The sequence below is a fragment of the Camelus ferus genome, chromosome 11, assembly GCF_009834535.1.
Source record: "Camelus ferus isolate YT-003-E chromosome 11, BCGSAC_Cfer_1.0, whole genome shotgun sequence".
In the NCBI taxonomy this organism is placed as follows: domain Eukaryota; kingdom Metazoa; phylum Chordata; class Mammalia; order Artiodactyla; family Camelidae; genus Camelus; species Camelus ferus.
The window spans coordinates 38,697,951-38,719,222 of NC_045706.1; the positions used below are offsets into that span (position 1 = coordinate 38,697,951).

General features: G+C 34.3%; 1 protein-coding gene across 1 annotated transcript in view; it reads right to left on the bottom strand.

Moving 5' to 3' along the window:
- PCDH15 (protocadherin related 15) overlaps window positions 1-21,272 on the bottom strand; it is a 1,335,438-nt gene that overhangs the window by 783,729 nt on the left and 530,437 nt on the right. The window contains exon 4 of the mRNA XM_032491427.1: window positions 16,735-16,785. The gene's annotated coding sequence lies outside the window, so the exon portion shown is untranslated. The remainder of the gene's footprint in view (window positions 1-16,734; window positions 16,786-21,272) is intronic.

Consider the following 21,272-nt stretch of genomic DNA (forward strand, 5'->3'; position numbering starts at 1 on the left):
TCTACATTATGGAATCAATCCTGGCACATTACTATTATTTTTTTTAATTGAAGTATGGTTGATCCACAACACTGTGCTAGCCTCAGGTGCATAGCCAAGTGACCCAATCATACACATACATACATACATACACACACACACACACACACACACACACACACACACACACACATTCCCCTTCAGATTCCTTTCCATTATAGGTCACCACAAGACACCAAATACAGTTCCCTGTGCTACACAGTAGGTCCCCACTGCCCATCTGTTTTCTCCACAGTAGTGTGTATATGCCAATCCCAAACTCCCAATCCATCCCTCCCTCCCATTCCTTCCCCCTCTGGCAACTATAGTCTGTTTTCCATGTTTGTGTCTATCCCTCGTCTGCAAATACATTCATCTGTATCATCTTATCATTTTTTTAGACTCCACATATAAGTAATATTATATGATACCTACCCCTCTCTGTCTGACCCTCACCCAATATGACAATCACCAGGTCCATCCACGTTGCTGGGAATGGCATCACTCCATTCCCACCCATGGCTGAGCAACGTTCCACTGTATACACACACTACATCCTCTCTTTCCACTAGACAATTTTTCAAAAAACTTTTCAAGTAAAATAATTAAAATTTGCTTCATATAGCCTGTTATAGTTTCTCATTTTTACCTTTAAAAGTAATATCATAGGAGCCATGTTTACATGTTGAATTTTTCCCACAGACTCATAAACTCAGAAAATATCTACTTCGCCACTCAACCTTCTTAACTGATGTTTTAAAGAGCCAGAAAAGGATCAAAAATTATCCTTATTGAAAAAAGCTGTAAAACTTAATAAAGTTCTCCTAATGTCTTAAGAAGGCAGTGAATAAAAGTCCATCACTATCCCCAAAACATGATTAGACTTTCATATAAGCCATCTAGTATTAGGAATCATATTATTTCTAATGATATATTATCTATAATTACATTTCAAATATTTTTCTTAATATTTTCCTTTATTAAGAAACAGATTGTAAAAGGGTTTAAGAATTTGTTGTTCAGTGACTATACTGTTTTCCATTTTATTGCTCTACAGTCAAAATGTAAAGCAAAGCCATCAAGAAATGATCCTGTTCAGGACAGCGACATGATCAGCTAGCTAATTAAAAATACAGCAACCTGAAGATCTCTTGTTGCAGTCCTGGCAGTTGGAGCTATACGAGGATGAGGGAACTGAAAGTAAATGAGTAGGATGTTTTGTCACTGTAGCCACGGGTAGTCAATTTACCTGTTTAACCAGAGCCTGAGCTTCCGAGCAGTGATGTCCTTGGAGTGAATGCAGTTCATGCCAAGTTGATAATATTTGTAATCTAGTTCAGTGAGATGCAAGGGAGCCCACAGAAAACCAGCTGCAAATGATGCCAGCAGGGGAAGTCCTTCTGCGATACATTTTGACTTCCCAAATTGGAATTTAAGGCTCCAAAGAAATTGTTTTTTTCTATCTGGATCCAAATCTATCTTTCAATCGAATAATCATCCAGGGACGATTGAAGCTAACAGCTACCGTTCTGAATTTATTCTGGCTTACATACTAAAACTAAACTACAGCCCTTAAAAAGTACTTAAGCTTCATTCGATGAAAAGCTTTGGAAAAAAATATATGTGTTTTAAAATATGACTTCAAATAGAAGCAAAATCAATCTCAGAATTTCTATCATACACATTTTATTACTATTCTACAGAAAAGGAATTTTAGAATAAATTTCTACTGGATCTTCTTTATAAGACAAATACTCTAAATGTATATATTCTTACATTTTAAGTACATGGGAATCTAATTTATTTAAATTTGGAGGGTTTTCTCTAGGCAATGTGAAAAAGATGAATAATGTTTTCAATCTAAGCTTTATACTTGGATGACAGGAGGTATCCTGAAGAAAATATGGCTTTGTAAGAGGCATTCACCTGCATATTTATGTATCTCACCACATACGTGCCTTTGAGAAAATTACCTTCAGGTAAAGGGAAAGAGTAATGTATTAAGTATGGATTGTAGCATTTTTATGTATTATCAAACAAACCTCATTAAACCATAGAAATTCTCAATTTGGAAAGGGGATGGTTTTAAAATAGAATGTAACATATAATAAACACGTAACTTTCAAATTATTTTTCCTAGCCATGGCTTTCTTTAGCAATCAATCAATAAAACTGATTGCCAGTTTTTCAGATTTGTGGATTCTAAAAGGAAACACAGCACAAGTGAATTATCAGTATGGTTTTGTTTTAAGCATAATGATTTTATGTAAGTGGAAAATATATAAGAAGTGGTCCTGACTGGTGGAGAACTATTTTATGTTTCAGCTTAACTTATCACCTGGAAATAAATTACTCATAACTAAAACGAACAGAATTGATAATCTGGTTATGCATTATTTGGATTAAAAATAAGATAGCATTATGAGATTTATTACCTGTGTGGCTCAAAGGGGATGACTCTGCACTCAAATCAGTTTTGTTACTATGATCACAGTTTGAACTTTGGGGTCCTAAGTCTATGAGTGACAAGACAACAGCATGAAAGGATGTCGTCAAAGTACTTCCTTTTTCCACGAGTATTATTCTTATACCTATGAAATTTCCTGTGTTAGAATGTTAATCAATTAGGTGGTAGACAAGCACAGTGCCTTTTGTGAGGGGTAAATGACAACCTGGAAAAAAAAAATAAATGCTTGACACTAAATGTAAAAAGACACATTAGATCATTAAATGCACTAATCCACATTCTACCATATAATGAGGTTTGGAGGAAGAAAGCCAAAACCAATAAAGTACCACTGATTTTTATAACTTTGCTTAAAACAAACAGTAGAGGTGAAAACAAAAAGCATAAAGAGCCTTAATGGACTGAATACTTAAACAGCCTGTATGTGTGTATATGCATATTTATAGCTTTTATCAGATAGTTCTTAGACATATTTAATCCCTCAAGACCATCATCTCAAGAGAATAAATTATTTCCATGGAGTCGAATCAGTGATGGCCAAGGTTTGAAAGTTGCATGTTTCAAAGAGTTTGAAGAGAGAAACAGGCTTTAATGAGAGTTTGTGGGACTACAAAGAGATGCACTGAAGTGATTAGCAAATTATTTGAAATGTCTTGAAAGGAAGAGTTTTTTTCAGTGCAATATGAATTTAAACTAAATATGACTTGGGTACTCTGAGAACTAAAGCTAAACCCTGCTATTTGCATATCAGTAGAGTCATTTTACCAATTTCCATTTCAATATTCTTACATATATTTGAAAGAGTCTTGATTCAATTACATATTTGGTTTAACATGAAGTATTGATTGTCTCCAATTTCATACCAACTAGCACCCTTTGGTCTCTATTCACTCTGTTTACTTGCCTTAATAGCTCTAAGAAATAGAACCATTTTATACATACATATAATATTATGGCATTTATTGTTTTACTCTCTTCCCTCTAAGAATGCCAACCCTTTAAGAGCTCAGATTCCCTGTTTGTTTTACTTAGAGCCTTACTGCCAGCAACTGATATAATAAATGAATAAATGGACTGGAAAATTAAATGTGTAAGTGGCTATTACCAAGGAAAAGCCATTGATCCCTGGGCTAACAGCAGAAGAATATATTAGACCATTAATGGTTCTTTTCCTAGGTTAGGTGCTGGAGAGAAATTTTATACTTGCAAGGGCTTCAAGAAAGGGGAGGAAGAACAGACTTGAGTATGAACACTTGACTCTCGTGTAGCTTAGCTTTAAGATCACTGAATTCTTGATAGGAACAATGAGGCTATTTGGACAACTTTTGAATTTTACCACAGTGTAAAATCATGCTATAAGAAGCTATCAAAATCAGCACAGAAAAGACATGTTTGTTCTGTAACTGTTCTGCTGGGAAGAAAGTGATGGTTTAGAATATATAGAATTTTGCTAGCTTTGGCCACAAGGAGATAGGTAAGATGAGAACAGAACTCAGTCCGGAGGGAATAAAAGGAGAGAGGAGTGTGAGGAATCATGAAAAAACCTCTTCCAAGCAAACACAACAAAGTAATAATTAATATATAAATAATAAACATTTAAAATAATTCCATACTCATTTGGACACTAAATATGTTCATATTTGGCTAAGTATAAGACAGAGATAAGGTTCTTTTTGGTAGTGGGTTCTGCTTCTCACTATTCCATATTCTCTATCTTGACAGTAGGATCTTACTGAAAGAAACTCAGAGACAGCAGAGACTAAGTTCCTACACAGAGGAAGAATAAGATCTCAAGGACATAATAGTTCCGGTGTTCAAGGAAATGTAAATGCCTTTTGCCCCCCTGGCTGGTGAGGCTGGATCATCTAGTTATACTTGCCTAACAAGTAGTGAAAAGAAAAGTCACACTCCTACGTTTTCCAGTTTAGAGCATTTTGGAGAGTTGAGTAACTCCACTAAAACCACACACCCAACAAAAGAGCATACACACACAGTCAACCTCAACCTACCTCTCCATCCCTCCCTCCTTCTCCCTCTCTCTCTCATATCCAGTTTGTTTAATATAATAAGAAGCTATTATCAAAACAACTAGTTCAGTGAGCTACATTCTCTGGCACTGTTTTTATATATTGCAAAGAGAGAGACATATCATTAAGTTAAGCAAAACTCACATGATGCCAGTATATTAAGAGATCTATATAAATATGATAATTCATTAATAGTTAATGATGAGAAATATTCCTTATTTATTTTATTTACCTTTTAAAAACAAGAGTTTTTCATCATCCATGAAAACATTTCCTTAAATTGATTTCTGAGCTTATAGAACTAAAAGACTTGGCTTTTCTCATTAGTTATCTAATATGTGACTTAAGAGAAATATCAAACTCTGGTTTTTAGAGTTGTGCAGCAGGAAAGATACCTAAGAATTATTAGACAGTTTACAGTTACTTCTTCCAGTAACCTAGTTATCTCAATAATGATTTGCCTATTACGTTTGCCAGTTTTCCTTCTTCTATATTCAACTTACTCTGGACAAACAAATCTTTTGAGGCAACAAACAGGTTTTTGCTATTTCTGTCTATATTTCTGAAGAAACAGAGGAAATTGTGTGTCCATTAAATTATGAATTCAGTGTGCACAAAAAATATATAATTTTGTGTTTCTTAAATTATAAAATATTTGAACATTTATAAATCTCCTGAATAAGACTTTTTTTTTAAAGTCTGTTCTATTAAAAACTACAGAGGTGCTTTGTACTGCACTTATTAGTCTGTAATGTCAAATTGCTAACAAAATTCCCAAGAAGGCCTATATAGGGAAGTAGGATGGGGCAGAGCTCAGCCAAGCAGCTTTCCCACAGGTAAGATCTGGTATTCAAAAGTTCCATTTTTTGAAAACAAACAAACAAAAAAAAAAAAAACAATATTCCATTTTGGAAATTTTGTTGATGTCAGTGATTCTTTAAACACTGTCCACAATGAATCCTTTTTAAACAGCTTTGTTGAGTTTTAATTGACAATGTATTCCACATATGTAAACTATATAATCTGACAAGTTTAGCATATCTAAACACCATGAAATTGTTACTACAACCAGATAATGAACATAACCATCACCCCCAAAAGTTTCCTCATACTTCTGTGTAAACTCTTCCTTCTTCTGCTCCTCTCTGCACTCTCCACCCCAAATCTTGATTTTTTTAAATTGAGGTATAGTCAGTTTGCAATGTTGTATTAATTTCTGGTTTATAGCATAGTGATTCAGCTTTATATGTATATATATTTCACCCCCTTTTATTGTTGAATATTTTATTGCACTGACATACCAAAATTTGTTTATATGGAAATTTGAGTTGCCTCTAGTTTGATGCTATTACAAATAAAACTTCTGTGAACATTCATCCAAAAATCTTTGCATGAACATATGCTTTTATTTCTTTCAGGTAAATATTGATGAATGTAATGGTAGGGTCATTTAGTGGCTGTATGTTTATTCATTTCAAAAAATGTCATGCTGATTTCTAAAAACAGTTGTGTGACACAACACTGTAAACTGACTATACATGCTGATTTCTAAAAACAGTTGTGTGACACAACACTGTAAACTGACTATACTTCAACAAAAATATATATATGGAAAAATAAATAAATAAAAGATAAAAACAGTTGTGCCATTTTATTAATTCTAGGCTTTCTAAAACATGGGTAGTGGGACATGTTTTAATTTGTATTTCCCTAATGATGTTGAGCATCTTTTCATGTTCTTATTTGTCATCTGTGTATGTTTTGGGGTGGAGTGTTTGTTCAAATATTTTGCTTTTATTTTATTGGATTGTTTTCTTATTGTTGAGTTTTCATACTTGTTTATATATTCTGAATACATGTCCTTTATCAGATGTGTAATGTGCAAATAATTTCTTCCACACTCTGACTTGACTTGAATCCTTTAAACTGCATTGTGAGAATGTAATTAGAATATGGTCTATCTTGTTAAATTCCATGTGTAGCACTTGACATAATATGTTATAAATGATGTTTCCAATAAACCATGTGTATATATTAACATAACTACATCACAAAGAGAAGACAAGTTATGTGTAATACACATCAGTGACCTGGCTCACTCAAAAATCACTGACTGTGTTCACAGAACTAGAAAAAATCATAATAAAATTCATATGGAACCATCAAAGACCTAGAATTGCCAAAGCATTACTGAAGAGAAAGAAAGAGGCTGGAGGAATAACTCTCCCAGACTTCAGACAATACTATAGAGCTACAGTCATCAAGTCAGCATGGTATTGGTACCAAAACAGACATATAGACCAATGGAACAGAATAGAGAGCCCAGAAATGAACCCACAAACTTTCGGTCAACTCATCTTTGACAAAGGAGGCAAGAATATACATTGGAATAAAGACAGTCTCTTCAGCAAATGGTGTTGGGAAAACTGGACAGCAACATGTAAAACAATGAAGCTGGAACACTCCCTTACACCATATACAAAAATCAACTCAAAATGGATTAAAGACTTAAACATAAGACAAGATACAATAAACCTCCTAGAGGAAAACATAGGCAAAACATTATCTGACATACATTTAAAAAATTTTCTCCTAGAAGAAATAAAAGCAAGAATAAACAAATGGGACCTAATGAAACTTACAAGCTTCTGCACAGCAAAGGGAACCAGAAATAAAACAAGAAGAAAACCTACGGAATGGGAGAAAATTTTTGCAAGTGAAACCGACAAAGGCTTGATCTCCAGAATATATAAGCAGCTCATATGACTCAATAAGAAAAAAATAAACAACCCAATCCAAAAATGGGCAGAAGACCTAAACAAGCAATTCTCCAAGGAAGACATACAAATGATCAAAAAGCACATGAAAAAATGCTCAATATCACTAATTATCAGAGAAATGCAAATCAAAACTACAATGAGGTATCACCTCACACCAGTCAGAATGGCCGTCATTCAAAAATCCACAAATGACAAATGCTGGAGAGGCTGTGGAGGAAGGGGAACCCTCCTACACTGCTGGTGGGAATGCAGTTTGGTGCAGCCACTATGGAAAACAGTGTGGAGATTCCTCAAAAGACTAGGAATAGACTTACCATATGACCCAGGAATCCCACTCCTGGGCTTGTATCCAGAAGGAAATCTACTTCAGGATGACACCTGCACCCCAATGTTCATAGCAGCACTATTTACAATAGCCAAAACATGGAAACAGCCTAAATGTCCATCAACAGGTGACTGGATAAAGAAGAGGTGGTATATTTATACAATGGAATACTACTCAGCCATAAAAACCGACAACATAATGCCATTTGCAGCAACATGGATGCTCCTGGAGAATGTCATTCTAAGTGAAGTAAGCCAGAAAGAGAAAGAAAAATACCATATGAGATCGCTCATATGTGGAATCTAAAAAACAAAAACAAAAACAAACAAACAAACAAAAACAAAGTGTAAATAAAGGACAGAAATAGACTCACAGACAGAGAATACAGACTTGTGGTTACCAGGGGGGTGGAGGGTGGGAAGGGATAGACTGGGATTTCAAAATTGTAGAATAGACTACACTGTATAGCACAGGGAAATATACACAAAATGTAATGATAACTCACAGAGAAAAAAATGTGACAATGAGTGTGTATATGTCCATGAATAACTGAAAAATTGTGCTGAACACTGGAATTTGACACAACATTGTAAAATGATTATAAATCAATAAAAAATGTTAAAAAAAAATCGCTGACTGTCAAAATCTAAGAACTCCCATGTTTTTACTGCTAGTACAGTTAATCAGTAGCAAAGTAAATCGGGGGAGAAATGGTCCTTGATGTGAGACAGACTTTTGTGCAACATCAGTTTGGCTAATTACATATAGTTCTGTCTACTTTATTCACATGCATAGAAGGGGAAATAATGCTTCTTTTATGTATTCTTAGGACTAAATAATGTAAGCATTCAGTACAAACTAGGTGCTTCCTTATTATCAATAGCATATTGATGATGATAATGCAAATTTGCCCCATCCTAAACACATACACATAAAGAAAAAATTCACATAAGAAAATAAAAATGAGGCAGATGTGAATTGCAAAGTATCTTGCATACCAGATTGCGGAGCTCAGCCCTGATCTGGGTATACCAAATTAAAACAGTACAGGGACACTGTAACTCTCTTCCTGCATATAAGAGAAAAGCCTGATAAATTCAGCCATGGAAGAGTCACCCTGGCCTATAAATATCTGCTTGGGATTGTCAAGGACTCTAAAAATTCTGGGGTATATTATCAATAATGATGATTCCATACAAAATGATTCCAATAAACTAAGAGGCATATATGAGAGGCTGCATAGATAAAGTTTTAATATATTGACTATATTGAATCAACAGTTCTTACAATTTTTTAAAGAGAATGTGGTATGAAAAATCAGTTTTATTTATTATGAGGGGAAAAATACTAAAGTTTCAAAATATCATTTGTACATGGGAGGGCAAAGTAAATCAAAGCCAAACTGCACACCACTCTCGGTGTCTTAAAATTAGAAAAAGATTAACTATTGAGGCAAGGTCACATCATTTTTAACCCTTCATTTATTAAACAACTGATTCAAGTGGAATAAACTCACTTTAGAAATATTGCCCTTGGTAATACTGTTGAGACTGAGGGAATGAACTTAGAAAAACTCTCCATGTTCTCAGACCTGCACGAACGAACACAGCTCAAGGTAGACTCTGGCCTTTGGAGTGGGAAGGTCACTTTGACAAACCTAGATGCTATGCACTAAATGTGATTATGAATCCTTAGTAAATAATTTCAAAATAAAAATAATGCTATCAAATATTAAGTGAGCCTGGAAAAAAAAAACGAACAGCTTTATATTAATAGAGCTCAAAGCTGATATATATCTAAGTATAAATGTTTAAGAAGTACAGTTAAGGCCATAGAATTCCAAATATACTCAACAACTGTGAGATATCTTACTGAGCTTAGCATCTAGTTTGGCAAGTAATACACAACCAAAGCAAAAATATATATAAGTAAAATAAAAATTCAGTGAAGATGAAAACTGCACACTAGTGCTTAATTTATGGACGGCAATATCCTCTTATCACGTACGGATGGAATTTCTTCTGGTTATTACAAGGATGGGGAAAGCATTAGAGGAAGGCTTTGAGGCCTTATGTATTATTGAGAGAACATTTCTCTCAGGATACATGGCTGAACATCATAGATCCTTATGAAGTTGAGGACAAAGAACAGAACACCTCAAGAGACCGTAAGGTAGCACACGACTAGAGATACCATTTGTCTTTATGCATCAAAATATTCATACTTCCCCAGCATTATACAGAATATAAAGTGGTTGGCCTGGCACAAGTGATCATCTAAACTGAATCAAGTGTTGACTTTTGTGACTGCAACTATCCCAGATAGATTGTTTTTTTTAATTGAAGTATAGTTGGCTTGCAATATTATATTAGTTTCAAGTGTACAACATAGTGAGTCTACATTTTTACAGGTGATGTACCATACAAAGTTATTACAATATTCTCACTACAATCCTATGTTGTATATACATCTCTGTGATTTATTTATTTTATAACAGTAGTTTGTACCTCTTAATCCCCTAGACTTACTTCACCCATCTCCTCACCTCCGACTCCCCTGTGGCAACCACTAGCTTGTTCTCTGTATCTGTGAGTCTGTCGGTGTTTTCTGTGGAATGTGCCTATTCATCACAGCCAATGGAACTCAGAGTGTGACTTCTCACAGAGTAAGGTGGAGGTCACAACTGGGCCCAGTCAGGATCACAAACCACACAGAGACCCAAGCATCAGATGAAAAGACCTGGGGACACAAGGAATGCCACAGCAAAGGCTAGAGGAAGCAGAGTGTCTAAAGTCACATTTTTTAAATATCCTCATGAGGTCTTTTCAGTTACACTATTCTCCACACTTCTCATCTCACACACTGTCACACACAGGCACACCCAAACACTTCTTGAGGGAGTGAAGTAGGAGGAGGAAGTGGCATCACCAAAACACAGCTTGCTTCCTTGCTTGCTTTTTTCTTTCTTTCCTTTCTTCCCTTTCTCTTTCCTTCTTTCTCTTCCCCTCCTCCTTCCCTTTCCCTTCCTTTTTCCTCCCTCCCCCCTCCCTCTTTCTTTCTTTCTTTTTCTTTCTCTTTCTTTTTTTCTTTCTTTCTTCCCTTCTTTCCTCCTTTCTTTCTTTCTTAATATCCAAGGGAGACTGACTATTGCATAAATGGGCTAAATCAACTTGAATTGGTTTATCTATTTCTTCCCTCTAGTTAATAAGAACACAGAGGCTTGAGATGGAGGCAAGATTAGTTATGTCCGAAGGGAAGAAATTTGTTTTTCTCTGTAGACACAAGGTTTCATTTTGTCAATCAATTTGTGTGATCTAGTGATAAGAATAATGTGAACTCATGAAGGACAGTGTGACAAAAGAAAACAAAATTGTCAAATTAAAATTATTTAAAAAGTAATGAATGGCGGTTGGTAAAAGGGACACACCATCTACATAAATAGAAGATAATGCAGTAAAATTTCCCAGAAATTCAATGAAGAGTAGAGAATAAACCAATGAAGGAAAAAAAAACACATAATTAAGAAAATTATTCTGGACAATTCAATCTATGGATTAAAGAAAGTAAAGGAAAAGGAAGTGGGCCAGAAAGAACATGGAGAAAGTAATTCTAAAACAAAATTTTCCTCACTTAAAATCACATTTTAAAAACTGAGAGTTTCCAGACAGACTTAATAAGACATGTTACATGAGACGAGTCTTCCTGGAATTTTCAAATGGTAATGACAAAGATAGAGGCTTGAGAGGGAAAAACACCCAAAGGTATAAGAATTAGGTTGGCCTCTAATCTATCTACATCATTAAACACAGGACTATATTAGGCAACCATCTACAGAGATCACAAGGGAAAAATGTTACAGTTTAAAAAATCTACTCCAGAAACTATATGGTTTATGTGTTGTAATCCAACAAATATAATTTCATACTCTTAGAGGAAAGACATTTTGAGATACAAGGACCCAGACAATAAAAGAACAAGGTATTCTTTCTAAATAATCCACATGAAGACTAAGAAAGACAATTAACAATAAAGGATTATTAATTAGAAACGATATATTATAAATGCACAAAAAATGAGAATTTTAACAGTTAACATTTCTGTGATTGCTATTTGCTATAACTGAATATACTATTTATTAAGTATTTACTACATGCTAGACATTTTGTTAAGCTTTCAATTATACTAATATAAGAAGCTCTGTAGATCATTTTGAAACCATACAGGACCTTCTGGGACCCTCCTAAGTACAAAGGCCTTTCTATGCACCTCATTTCTTGTTCGTAGAAAAAAAGTTTCGGCATCCTAGACCTTCTCTGAGTTCTAAAGGGCGGATTCAAACAGTAATTAGAGGAATGACGAAATGTAGAGAGAAACAATAGTCCAAGATGGGGCCCGGTCCTGGTTCCCCCTCAGGGGATATGCATAACAATCTGATACAGAGCTTTTTCTCCTACAGCAACTAAGGCCCCCACCCAGAGGGAGGATGGTAACCACCAGCTGAGCATAAGCACATGGACCCCTGACTGGCTGGAACCAGAAGGCTGATGACTGAGATTCCTGGAGCACCACCCTGTTACCTCACCACCAACCCATCAAAGGAGGGTTGCATACCCTGCAGCCCTTCCACCAGATTTTGCCTGTGTAAAGCTTTTTCCCCAAATGCATCGGGGAGTTTAGTTTTTTTGAGCATTAGCCATCCTGGACACCTTGTATGGTACCTTACAATAAATGCTGCACTATCCTTCAAAGCAACCCAGTGTCAGTACATTGGCTTTACGGCGGGCGGGCAAGCGGACGAGTTTCAGTTCAATAACAATCTGTGTGTGATAAGTACTTCCAGTCTCAGGTTCTGTCTCAATTTTCTCACTGATGACTTACAGATGTTAAGTAATGTGTCCTTGAGAAGGGTAACTTTCCTTGGTGTGTGTGTGTGTGCATACTTCAATGAAAAAGTTTATAAATATTAGTAAAAAAAAAAAAAGAGAGAGAGAGAGAAGGAAAACAATGATGTTTATAACCTTAAAATCATAAAAATTAAGGAGTTGGTAGGCCAACATTCTCTAGTCTTCATTTTACCAAATAAAGAGTAAAAAGTTCCTCGTTTATATAAAATACAACAATCCATATTTTGACAGGTAGAAATGTTATGAAATGTCTGAATGTAAAAGCAGCTCTGAACAAGCAATCAAATCTGATTCTTGACAAATGCTAAGAATGTAACTTTGTGGAGAAGAGAATCGGCTTAAAGATTCTAGCTATTTTGTTGTAATATGTCAAACATGTCTCGTCTCACTGTTAGAGGAGGCAGATAGCTAGACATGAGCAGAGGAAGGGGGACGCAGGCCAAATGGAAGAAATTGGACAGAAAGGAAAGACAAGCCAAATGCAGGAAACCACACATCATGTAAGCAGCAGGGGTCCCTGGGCAGAGAAAGAAAAGCAGGACCACTGGGCTGATAAGTGGTCACACCTTTTGGGGTGATAGGTGGCCCAAGCCAACAAAGAAAGGTGGAAAAAGGCAGGAATCTCCAGTGTCCAAAGGTAATGTTTTACTTATTATGCCCTCATTTTTAATAAAATTAGCCTTGCAGAGTAGAAGTACCTATCATGTATCAACGCCATTACACTCCTATCCAGACTAAATAAGAGCAAACAGTCCTTCCCCCTCCGGGAAGGTAGAGTTAGGATGAAAATCAGGGAATATGACCCCAAACCCTTCCCTCCCTAATGAATATTCCACTGCCCAAGAAACTCAGGGCAGCCGCTCACCTGAGCCTGCCCACTCTCCCCTTGAGAGTGTACTATCTGTCCCTTAATAAATCCTCACTTTACTTTCTTAACCTCTGCATCTTGTCTCTGAATTCTTTTGGGGACGGGACAAGAACCTGGACACTGGCTACATCTACCGGTAACATCACTATGTCCTTGCATGTTTGCCACATTTATAAAAACCTCTTTGTCTGCTTCTCATGAGAAGAGACTCCCTTTAATAAATTATCAATTAGTTCCTTAACAACTACTTTTGCAAAGCATACATATATGACATGGCCATCTTGATTATTTGGATTCAAAATCATTTTTATTTCATCTCTCTCTTCTCATAGAAACATGACCAATCTCCCCCGAAACTTGCCATCTAGCTAGGGAGAAAACACTAAAACAATACAAAGTCAAGGACAGTACTGTGCATTAATAAAGTAATAGACTATTTGGTGCTGTTAGAAAACAAACAATTTATAATGTGTAGTTATTTATAGAGTGTATGTGACAAGGGTTAATTTACTTGGGTTAGCAGGTTATAATGTGTAGCGAAGAATTCATAGGGGTCAGGCTCGAATGAGGCCATAAGTGATGGTACTGTAGGTATTGAGGAATCTAGAAGTCGCTTTATAAACAACATAAGCCAAAGCAAACGTAGTGTGAGCTAGTCAGACTTAGGGGTGGAGGATAAAACAGGGAAAAAGGAGATCGCATCAGGAGGTAATTTATATTAACCCAGAAGTTAAACTTCAAACTCAAAACACCCTGGAGTTCAATGATCTGGTATTTGACCGTCTGTATGACAAACAGTAACTAGCACAAGATGAAGACGATTTTTATTCCTATGTTAAAAATACAGTTATCGCAACAGCCAGCAAGAGATCAAGGTCCATAAAGAAATAAAACTTACGACACCTGAATGAAGAAAGGCTGTTTAAAAAAAGCATTACAAAAATAGAATAGATAAAATTTAACAAAGCAGTCATCTTCTGCTTGACTAATGTCCTTTGGGTTTGCACATAAGAAGTAGTGAATGTGAAATACTCTAAACAGCTCTGTAAGTCTGCCTTACAAGCGCTGATTAAAAGAATCGAATATCAAATGTAACCAGATTTTCCTCTCATTCGTCTACTATTGAGAATACTATTCTCAGTATTTTCTTATCTCCATCACTTTCAGAAGTTCTCTTGCTATGTGCCTATCTATACATATTCATCACCTTGACAGCATAATCAAGAATAAAAATTCAGATAAGAAAACATGATGTATATTGCTTTATCTTTTAAATATGGAACATACACAAAAACAGACTTACAAAGACAGCTTCTTAGAATGAACAGTGAAAATAAGCATAGTGTATCTTCATTTCAATCCTGATAAGCATAGAGCAACAGCTCATAGTAATCACCTAAGTTGTGAATATTCTTAATTCCTCCTTCTTCTGAACGTCAGTAAAACAGAGCCAACCTATAAAACATCCTAGATATACTGCCTAGGTAATTATAATTCCACAGATTGTTCATAGCACACTGCCACTCAGGCAGTGAGAAGAGTGGTCCAAACACACAGAAAGAAGAATTTAGAAGTCGTTGCAGTTCTTGAGCTGACTGTCTCTATTGGACTCAAATACTTCAAAGACAAGGGACAAGTTCAGTATTTGAGTATGTTCTTCCACCACTACTGTACTTTTACAGCTATTGTTCTCAGAACAACACTGTAGTGAAGAGGGCTTTGACACTTTGCCTTGCTTCCTGTACTTCATTTGTCAGACTAGTCAATTTTATTTTATTTTTTTTATTTCACAGTATTATGCCAACTAATAGGATTTCTAAAGACGGTAATACATTTCTTCTATAAAACCTTATTTTGGTTAATTTGGGATTATTTTATTGCAAGATAGCTTTCTATTTTTGTTTTTAATGATATCAAGGATTGAAAGAATACTTTATTGTTATTATTTCAAGGTATATTTCACTAGAAAAGATATGCACAGGGATGTTTTTAAATCAAATAATGAATCTACTGTTATTTTAAAATTTGTATTACCATCAGTGATAAATTACTTGAAAAGAATCTAAGAGTATCAACGGGTATTTTTTAAAGAAACAAAACAGTTGAGTACAAATGCAAATCAGTTGTCATTTAACTTTAAGTTTATTTTCCTATATTCAAGTTGAAATATGCATTTAGAGCTCTACTTATAAAGCGCTCACATCTAATCTTGTCTCCTTCCAAAACCAAAGGAGAAACAACTGAGAAATATGAGGCTTGAAAAGATTCCAAATTCTTCTACACAGCTGTTGACTTTTGTAAAAATTCTGATGAGAAGCTAAGAATGAAAACACAACTAAGATAATGAACCGTGATGCTTCTTCCTTGATTTATCTCCTAGACTAAGAAGTAATTAGCTTTCTTAATTAAAATAAAAATAGCTCACCTCCTTGAACTAGATTTTTATTTGTAATTTGAACCCCAAGTCACTCCATTAAGACCTTTCAAAAAATGTGTTTCCTGTCATTCAACTTTCCTAAAAACCAGAACCTTGCAGATTGGCATTTACTTTTCATATTTTAACATCTCTGCCCTTCCTTCTCTCCTGCCTTCTTCTTAACAAGCACTCAACCAAGAAACACTGACAAGAGTCTCTTCAGAGAGAAAAAGAGCTGCAAGTAAATGGATCTGCATATCAAAATGCTTTTCTTGTTAAATACAAAATTTTCCCCCAGAATATATGAAAAACAAACAATATTTCTACCATTGATTTATAGTTTCAGGTAAAACACAAGTTCAATTGAACATCAGCTGTTTTTTTAATGACTCAGATAAACCATTATATATTGAGAATAAAATTATATATATATATGTATATATATATTTAAAAAAAGAACTCAACGTCTCTTAATATCACTACACACTCAGATTTTAGATTTTATGTTTTCTGACATTAATAAATTCATGCTTCCCATGGTTTTGTCCTTGTGGCTGTTGGATTTGGACAAATGTTTCTACATGAGGTCATTTTAGTCAATCAACTGCAGCATCACGGGTGCTTCATGCTATTTACCAAGAAAGGCTCTGCTGGATGACAGAGACACTAAGACAACTAAACATTTGTCTTTTGTCACAAACAACTGACACCTGAGAAAAGCAGCATATGGTGGGCATCTCCATGCAAGAGGGTTTTCAATAAAAACAAAAGAACAATCACAAGGTAATTGCCAATATATGGATGATGGTTTTAAGTTGGATCCCAAAACCAAGAATTTACTTACGATTTTCTTCATGAGATACAACTCTTAGTTATTATTGACATGAGGCTTACATGTAAACTTCAATATAAAATAAAATGCTCCATACCTTATTTGGAGGTCTTGTGCATGGCATTCAGAAACACGACTTTGCAAATTCCTGTAAATAAAAAGAACTGATGAGTCAAATGCATTTTCAAATTTGAATTTGAGCAACAGTTACAGAATTAAGGGAAAACTATCAAATATTTCCTTATAAGTTCTGATACTAATATAATTTTATAAATTGCCTTATACATTCTTACAGATAAAAACAACTATAATGTGTGTCTATAACATATAAAAGTATTTTTTCTGATTAAATTTTGTATTAACAAAATTTTCACATGTTTTCAGGTCCAGATAATGGATGATTTTGAAAGCTAATTCTTCCAATTTCACAATAAATATAGAAATAATGCATAAAGAATATTGTGGCTAGGTTTGATAAACAAGAGGTCTTAACTAGGCTGGGCAATAAATATATTTAAATATATTTACCAAATACATAATACAATGCTTACAACTGAGAAATAAAACAGTTTATAGAAAAATGTTCCTTCTTTCTATGTATATATATTCAATATGTTAATTTATTCAGGAATGCAAAAGTAGTAAACTTCACATTGAAACAGACTGGTGTTTTGAAGAAAATCAAAATAAAGTTTTATACAAAATAATTAAAACAATAATTTTCTTAACATTATATTTCACATCTTGAAAAAAATGTAATATTTATTGTTGGCTTTGGAACAAGAGTTAATATCTGGGACAAGATAAATAAGTCATCATTTAAGCTGATGTTAACAATATATTGTCTTTAAATTTGTCAAGTTTTTTTTTTAGCAATTCTAACTTCTCTCAGAAATAACATAGTGGAAGTAAAATATCTAATTCAGTGCAGCCCCATAAATACGAGAGCATGTTCCTTTTTAAATTATAGTTCCATTGAAAACATTACAAATATTTTCTATCTTTAATATATAAAACTTATATTTATAAACAAAATATACTGTATGAAATATCTTTAGTTTATAGCATAGTGTAACATATATAGAACATTTTTATAGATAATAAATAGTATAAGATACTCTTTCCTAATCCTAAAACCAATCATCACTTCAATATAACATGTTCACTTTTTTGTAAATGTAGAAATGATAAATTAAAATAGATCCAGATATATTTGTAAGTACTAAATATTTTAACATAAAAACAAAATCACATATAGTAAAGTAAGAAGAGATAAAATTACAGAAGTGGAAGACACACACGCACACAATCATAGAAGCAGAAGGAAACTTGGAGATCATGAATATTAAACCCCACATTTTGGGGGTATAAAATGATGCCCTGTAAGACAATTTACTGTTTAAGGTCATGTAGTGCATTTGCACAGGACTGAAATTAGAACCCATCATAAAAAGAAGTACTGTCACTTTTAGAAAAAAATTACATGAAAAGAAATTCAACTGTATGAAGTTCCCATAAATAATTCACTAGCTGAACTTAGAATATTTATTTGTGGAAATCAAATGAGTATAAAGTGAACTTAAATTATGTCCTAATATGTTAAGATGAGGCAAAGATCTGATGCTTAAAATTGTTTCCCCTTAAGATGTTTTTAAAAATCTTTAATTTTTAGCTAAATATTTTCCAATTTTATTATTCATCACAAGGATATAGAAATGAATGTTTTTATATGTGATTCAATGATCCTATCTTTGTTCTTCAGCTGCAGCAAAAAGTAAGAAAAACATGTTAATACGTTTATAAATCCATCACTGGAATTGTTTAACTTTTAGTTCATTACAGACAATTTAATATTTACTAGCACTCATTACATTTTCATCAAAGGAGTGACATATTTCAAATACGTAATCCCACTTAAACACGTTTCAGTTTCTTAAGATTGTGTTGTTGCTACCAATTGCTTAAACATTTTATTTATTCATTTAATAAATATTTATTCATCACTCATTTGCTTGTGTAATTGGCATTTTTCTAGACACTTGGAATGTATCAGTATACAAATTTCTAAAATTTTGGTACTCTGGCAATTACATTAGAGCAGTACACAGAAAATAATCAATACACAAGATGCATAAAACAAGTAAATTATACAAAATGTTAGAAAATAGCAGTTTTAAGGGTGAAAAATGGTCAGGATAGGGAAAGGGGGTTGTGAGCGGGGTGGCAGAAGCTTGTGACACTGCATAGGGTAAATCAAAGGGAGATATGAACAGAGCCTTAAATAATCTGTCTAATTTACCTAGCGTCTATGATTAAGCTCATTAGCTTTTTGTTAAGGTGCTATCTAAATTAGTGAATAAAATTAAACTTACTTGAATTTCAAAAGGAAGAAATTAATTTTGTTTCTTTTCTTTCGCGCATAAAACTATTTGGGTACTTTGCATTCTACATACAACTTCTGAAGGATTGTCTTTGACATTAAAAACACTGCTGTCACTTTTCTTAAAACACAGACGCATTGCCAGGATATGTCCCCATCTGCTTTAACAAAAAGGGCGCACGTGGAAATGGATAAAATGACAAGGTGCTGTACGCATCGGGCTCACTGCTGTACGAAACATGGAGCAGAAGTTAACTGTAAGTGCCCCAGTCCTTGTCTCAGTTCCAATGTAGAAAAGCTCCGTTCGGAAAATATTTCGCTTCCAGGAACACGAAGCTAAGCTCCTTAAAGGCACTCCTTCAGCTTGTAATGAAGGAATTAGGATGCCATCTGTCAAGCTGTAACATTCTGGTTGCTTTAGGGATCAATTATTAAAAGACAGAGCACTAGATTTTAGCATCTACTAAGATATTTTTGTGCTCTAAACCTTTTGATTACAACTGTCAAGTAGATATTAGAGAACGAAATACACGTATCAAAGCTGAAGTTTTCTTGAATTGTTTAATTGATTAAATTTTAGTGCAGAGACTCATCAATCAGTATCAAGTCTCTATAAAATAGCTCTAGTTCTACTTCTGAATCTAGATTTTGGTGTTTATAAGAGATAATTTCATCATCTAATGATAATATTCATTATAATACAGTATCATTTCCTAACTTTTCAGCAGTTCACACAAACATACATACACGCATATTACGTATTTTATGAGCACATAATCTTAAGATTCTTTACACCTTAAATGTCACTTTTTTCCCCAGTATCTACTCATTGTAATTTACCTGGCATCTACATTGAAGCTTTTATGAATTTTTTTATGATTGTTATAATTACCATTGCTTCTGAAGGAAAATCCCACTGAAAATGACTTGATAATATTTGTCAAATAATAATTAAGATCCTTATCACCTTTTTCTAATGAACTGGTTTGAGCAAGTAAGACTTAATATTTATAGTCACTTTTTTCACATCTAACATATGTAGTATTATCAAAAGTTCTAAGAAAAAAGTATATAAAACATATTTAGCAAATATTTAATTTCACTAAGAAGGAATAAAGACTAATTTCTTCACAGCAAACAGTTATAGTTTTATAATTATATGTGAAGATCTTCAAGATAAATATCTGTTAATAAAACTTACCCCATACCCATATTAATAAATATACACAAAATATTTCTGAAAACATAGAAATACATACTCTCTAAAAAGACAATAAAAATCACAGTCACAAAATCACCAACAACAGTTTAATGTAACTGAAAGATACTAACAAAAAATGTTTTCTTTGCATATAAGAAATAGATTATATTTTATGATACTGAGTTGTTTGGCTTGGTAAACTTCAAACCTGCTTTCATGTACCATCATATAGGGTAAGTAAAAGAAATGTGGATGCAGGCTTCTCTATCTCATTTGAAGGAGCTGACACAATGACATCACAAACCAGGAGATGCAGCATTTCCATATCGAAATATCAAATGCCATGACTGGGGAAGCACAGTTCCCTATTCCCCAAAAGTGGCTGTGATCACCTCTTGATATATCGTAAGTTTACTGCATGCCTGAGCCCAGCTGCACCCTATCATTTGCTGTTTATTTCCATAAATGGCAGAGATGGAAGGAAAGAGCTCAGGTTTTAAAGGTGCCAGAGACATACACTTTCATGCAGTCACTGGGCTTTGTGTACTCGGGTGAGCTGCTTCATCTCCTTGAGTGGAAGGTCCCTCTTCCCCTATTAGGGAGATGATCTTTGCAACACATGTACTACAGAGCCTGGCTCACCCAACAAATGAATGATTTGTATCTCTTTTCTTTCAAATTATACTTTGTTCTCATATTGGCCAAATATTTCTACGTATTTTCATTGCTCTTTCCTTCCTAAAATGCAGAGTCTTTTCTAAAGATGTTGGTGGGGGGTGCAAAGGAAAAGGAGTGGGTATGAAAGGAATATCACTGTAATAAAATGAAAACTACAGTGTATCTTGGGAGAGAAGTGGCTAAATCATCAAACAACTGAAGACGTGACCCTCTGAAACCAGAACGTCAAACTTTGTAAACTTCCAAGTGTTTAACAAGGTGGTTGCAAGGCATTACTCATTACCTCTGTGTAAACTGAAGCTAACTTCTTTATTCACTGGCTAAAGGAAAATGTACAGAATCCATGACCATTCAGATTTCCAAATAAAGCAGTCAA